The following is a 6,000-nucleotide window of genomic DNA, read 5'->3' on the forward strand; positions in this document are numbered from 1 at the left end:
AAAGAGCAGATGAGTTCTCCCAGCACCCTGACCCGTATTCACCCCCCACCCCCCCCCACCATCACCACCAGTAAACAATAATATGGTCAATATCACATTGTTGGCTGTGGGATCTTGATGTGCACAAACCAGCTGCTATATTTTCTGGATTATTATAATAGTGACAACACTTTTTATTTAATAAAATCACTTTTTTTTGTCATTTAGGGGCTTTGGGACACCGCGAAAGCTAGGCGCCACCTCAATGCCAGACTTTCTTACCGCCTCCCTCCCTTTACGTTTCCACCTCTTTCCTCCCCACTCCACCTGATATTATTGAACTGCCTTTCTCTCTGGAATTCTTTATCCCGCTCGTTCCTGTTAGTTTCGTTCTTTCTTTTCCTCCCTCCTACCCTTCTCACCTGCTCCTGGCTTCGGATCCGCTGCTGAACACCGTCCGCCGCCCGGTCCCTCAGCTTCACGGTTCCGACTGGAAACCAAAGCCCCCTCATTACAGTCCGTCCGGCGCCTACAGCACCACCAGTGGCCACGCCGGGAACTACACGGACTGGGTTGGAACTGCTCATCCAAAGACAGCCAATATCTCCCCAAAAGATTGTTCATTTATTAAACTGGGATTTTAATTTCCTCCCCATTCCTTGGAATATTTACTGTAGGAATTGTGGATCACTATCGGTATCCTTTGTATATTTGAATGTCAATAACTCTGGACAAACTTAGTTGTGCGAGCAAAATAATTTCTTTAAGTTTGTGATACAACTTGATATTATCAAGTTCATAGATATGGGAGGATATTAGGCTACAATCAGTGATGCAAATGTCTGTGCACTTGCAACATTTTTCATAATTTAAAAACCAGAATCAAAATTATGACTCTTCAGTTTCTCCAACAAATCTGCTTTTATTTCAGTTTTCCATCATCCACAGTATTTTACTTTGATTACAGGTGCAAGTCAATTTTCAATTTTAATTCAGTATCTGTCAAGGCAGAATTTTATGACACAAGCTGTCCCCAATGAAGTGATAAATAGCTGTCATTATGACCAGTTTCAGGATGAAGGACAAATTGAATTACATACTCGATAAACTGACTGACCTGTTCCTGCATAAATGAAGCTCGTCAAATATGCACTAAAATAAAACAAAGAACTGTAGGTGCTGGAATTCTGAAACAAAAGCAGATATTGCTGGAGAAACTCAGCAAGTCTGGTATCATCTGTGGGGAGAAAGCCAAGTTAACATTTTTAGTCCAGTGACTCTTTCATTCCTCCTCCATTCCTAACACCTCCCCACACCCACAAGATCTTCTCTTTCATTCAGAGGAGATTCAACACCCTGTTTATTTCCTCTCTGTTCACTATCCAAGGTCCAAAACATAACTCCTAGGTGAAGCAGTAATTTACATGAACTTTATTCAATCCAGACCACTGCATCCATTGTTCACTGTGTGGTCACCTCTCTGTGGGGAAATGAAATGCAGACTGGGTGACTGTTTGCAGAACACCTTCATTTTACTTTTAAAAATGACTCTGAACTTCCAGTTGTCTGTCACTTCAGCATATAACCATGTTTCCATGCCAATTTTTCCATCACAAGCCTTCTGTAGTGTTCCAGTGAGCCTTAGAGCAAGCTCAAAGAACGACATTGCATTTTCTGCCTGGGAAATCAGCATTGAGCCCGGTAGCTTTAGAGCCTGATTCCATATTTTAACTCACGACCACACTCTGGTCCTGTCACAATACAGATTGCTTATATAATAGCCTCCTCATTCTCTCCTACACTCAGCTCTCATAATCACTTACTCAGCTTCTATTTTATCCTGGTCGACTGTCAATAATCCCTTTGTCAGCCTACCCCATTCATATCTCTGTCTCCACCATCTGCTCACCACTTCTTTTCCCCACTCCCCAACCTCATTTTCAGCATAAATGTCATTTTCCTAGCTGCTATCAGTTGTGATAAAGTTACCAGACTCTGCTTTCTCCCCATAAGTGCAGTCAGACCTGCTGAATTTTGCTAATAATGTTGGTTTGTGTTTCTTATAAAATAGACAATGTGTTCTTTTTGACATTTGTATTGGAAATTTTGGGAGTTAATCAGAACCAAGTTTAAGTAGGTATTTTAACTAAAATTGATAGATGGATGTTTTTCTCATATTGTTTCCATTATATTTGCATGACTGTAGTTTTTATATACACTAACCCATTATAAATAATACACATTGAATGGTTGAAGGATGCATTGACCACTTTTCATCTTTTCCCTCATTGGTTCCTTCTTTTTAAATTTGATTCCATGCAAATGTTAAAGAGAGAAAAACGTCTGTGGTTTAAAAGTTACTGTCACTTCTCTACAAATGCTGAAGAGCTTTGCTTCAATCTCTTAGCTGAACATAAAAAAAGGTTTTAGATCTAGTTTAGCTTGTGAATCAGCCATCCAATGAATTGAAACATAATAGAAACCCTATGTGACTGCTGCTATGAAATTTACTATATTTTGGGTTTATTGCTGTGTCATGATGATATAAAATTCTCACTAAAAATCATTCCATCTCATTGAATAACTCTCAGAAGGAAGAAAATAATAACGATTGCAAATGTGACAGTCTCACTGGATTCAACTGACATAAATACAATTGGAGCTCCACAATGATCAGTACATTCATTTCTAAGTATTACTGGCTTTTCATCTGGGATTAACATCTTTGGGGTTGAGTGAAAATAAAAAGGTTAAAAATTATCTAAGACACTTGAAAATAGCTACCAAATTATAAGACCTACAAAAGACTCTGGGGATGAAATTCCTCTTTACAGGTATGATTTAAATCCCAAACTCATTAGGCAAAGAAGAGAATTAACAATCCCCAACCCCACCCCCTCCCCCACCCCCACCCCCAAACCTACCCACTCATCCATAATCTGTAGGATCACAGGAGATCTCGGACAATGGACCCTTTAAATTCTTTATCAAAATGCATTGCCCTCATTACATGCACCAGTTTTGGCACAGTGAAATATCTCTGGGAAGCCATGACTGTAAGTCTATGATTTTTGCTGTAGAGGGAGACACACCCAGACACATGGAAAAGCCTCAAGGAATTTGTAGCAACATCAATAATAAGGACTTTTTTTTTCTCTTTGGTAGCGGTGTCAGTTCTGTGAAAAGTAATCTGCAAACTCAGAATTTTCAATAACTGCAACATTTGCTATAACTGAGTGCATCCAAGAAACCAATGTTTAAAATTAATCTCAGCTTAAAACTTTATGATCAAGTGATATAAATTCTGATGTACATACATTAAAAATATCATTCACATGAGTTAATGACATATGGGTTTTTTGTATATCTGTAATCAGTAATTAATCTATTTTTCTGTAGCCATGGTAATTTATTTTGAAACAGTTTGAGCAGGCTGCTTCGACTGCCCAACAGATTTTTGTTTACTTTAGGATTTGACAAGCAATTAAGGTAAATAATTGTACTTAAACGTTTTTGGTGGAAAATTTTGGACTGGAAGTTTTTTTAACTTTGGGAAAAGCCTACAATAGAGATGAAACACTCTTGTTTCAGTCTTATTTTGTTTTGGGCAATCTGTGAATATTTTAGATAGAGATGCACCTATGGGGCAGTGCTCCTTGTAAACAGAGAATATTGTAAACTAGATTATTTTAGAGTTAGGAGTTAGCTATAGTTCCAGACTGGATGTGTTGGAATAAAAACCTAAAGAAATTCTGGATGTAGGTTTGCTCACTGAGCTGGAAGGTTCATTTCCAAGGGTTTTAACACTCTATTAGGTAACATCTTCAGTGAGCCTCCGGGCGAAGCACTGCTGATAATTCCTGCTTTCTATTTATATGTTTGGGTTTTATTGCGTTGGCAGTCATTTCCTGTTCTTTTTCTCAGGGGGCGGTAGATGGGGTCTGACTCAATGTGTTTGTTGAGTGAGTTCCGGTTGGAATGCTATGCTTCTAGGAATTCTCTTACATGTCCCCTGTTTGGCTTGTCCTAGGATGGATGTGTTGTCCCAGTCGAAGAGGTGTCCTTCCTTATCTGTATGTAAGGATATTAATGAGAGAGGGTAATGTCATTTTGTGGCTTGTTGATGTTCGTGTATCCTGGTGGCTAAAACCTAAAGACGACGAAGTTCAGTCTATTGAAACACAACTGTGTTATAGCTTCAGGAATTAGCTTTCAGAAATTCCTGTCTAAGAGTTAACATCACAATTACCATAAATCTACTTACATGTTAGATAAAGAGATTCTGGCAGGAGTTTTGTACAAGGGTGTTTTTAAAGTTTTTGGGAACTAGCGGGATTACACTTTTACTACATGCTAGAACTTTTTTTAAGTTACTCTAGCTTTTGCTTTCCTTGATTATTTTATTGTTAAAACAGCATGCTCTGCTTTAGTGAGAGAACACCTCATTAAAATTCAAACATAATCTTTCAAAGCCATATTTCAATCTGGGATCTGACATTTACAGTAATAGGAATGGGATCATAACCTAAAGAACTAGCAAAGGGTCCTAAGCCATATATTTTTATCTTCGTGTTTGACATTTCTCCCCCCATAATTTTCAATGGGTGTTTGTGTGCACTGATGTTACAGCATTTAGGAGGTCTGTTTGCAATCCCATTTTTATATTTTCTTCAGGTTTAACAGTTAATGAATTTGCTCTCTTTGATTAAAGAAAACTTGTTGATTGGCTTATGATCAAAGTGGAAATCATTAACTATTTTTAGTAATAGGAGAGAAGTATAGTTGTGTGCAAAAAATAAATTAAACTTTTGTTGTGACCAACAGAGAAAATTGAACAGAAGGGCTCAGTTTATGCCTTCTCATCTGCTTGTCACAGTTGTGCATACGTTAATCATCATGCATGGCATTTCAGATTGAGTGTCAATGCATTCCATTTATGGGAAAGAGCCATGGAGCTGCATCATAATAAAAATGTTCAAAGAATCAATAGCATAACAAAGATCACAATAAATTAGCTTAAGGCTACAATGCATTAAAGATGACATTGCAACTCATTCAAGTGCAATTCAGAAAGCAACACAAGAATTTAAATCATCTAAGAGGAAGAAATTTTAAAAAATGATAAAACTTGTAACAAATCAGAATCAGAGATAACCATTTAATTTAAATTGAAAGTGATTTGAAGTTTTATTTGATGCTACAAATTGCAATGTCTTGGCTAGAATAATACATGTTATAACTACAATTTGTCTTGTACGATCATAATCTACAGTAGTCAAGAGAGCTGGGACAGAGGAGCAGAAAGCAATTAAGCTTTGTAGTTAGTCAAATTTAAATTACATCTTCACTTGGAAAAAGCAGTGTTAATGGCACAGGTACTGCATTGTCAAAAAATTGACAACCTATATAATCCTTTCAACTATATAATTAAGTGAAATTCCTCCTAAAAAGTCAATCTTTAATCATTATTCGGTTCTTTAATTGGACTTTAAACCAGATATTGCTTTTTTATTACAACATAAAACGTAAGCCATGAATATGGCTTAAAGTAGTTGTTTTACAAAACCAGGGTAAATGTGTTAAGTCACAAAATACATGAAACAAATTCAAAGACAAGCATTTGCCATTACACTTCAAACAGCAGGATCTGACCACTTCCATGAATTTGTGGAAGTTCATCCCTCCATATAAAACTATTTGGCGCATTAGGTTTAAAAAAAAATTATGTAGTACCTCTTTATGTTCAACATTTTCAAACTGAACATTTCAACAGTTGAAAGGAGGATGACCTTAACATATAAGATACACACATTGGTGCTTTCCTGATTTACTTCAGCTTTTTACAAAATGCAGAAACATTAATTGGCCATTTAAAATGCTCACATCATTTAAGTCTTGTTTTGAATTAGAGACTCCCATGTGACTTGGATTTCTTAGAGGGATGTTCTGTTGAATCTGCAAATTTAGAGTGCACCAGAAATATTTACTAATGATCTGACCCAGTTCTTTTTTTTTTGGGGG

The 6,000-nt window shown here is 36.9% G+C and overlaps 1 protein-coding gene across 2 annotated transcripts in view; it reads right to left on the minus strand.

The window, feature by feature from the left end:
* dus1l (dihydrouridine synthase 1-like (S. cerevisiae)) overlaps window positions 1-468 on the minus strand; it is a 60,146-nt gene extending 59,678 nt beyond the window's left edge. The window contains exon 1 of one of the 2 annotated variants that reach the window (XM_060844516.1): window positions 402-468. The gene's annotated coding sequence lies outside the window, so the exon portion shown is untranslated. Of the gene's footprint in view, window positions 1-306; window positions 330-401 lie in introns of those variants that run through there. The other variant, XM_060844517.1, reaches the window with a different exon arrangement.
* Between the last annotated feature and the right edge of the window lie 5,532 nt (window positions 469-6,000).

The sequence above is a fragment of the Hemiscyllium ocellatum genome, chromosome 25, assembly GCF_020745735.1.
Source record: "Hemiscyllium ocellatum isolate sHemOce1 chromosome 25, sHemOce1.pat.X.cur, whole genome shotgun sequence".
Classification (NCBI taxonomy): domain Eukaryota; kingdom Metazoa; phylum Chordata; class Chondrichthyes; order Orectolobiformes; family Hemiscylliidae; genus Hemiscyllium; species Hemiscyllium ocellatum.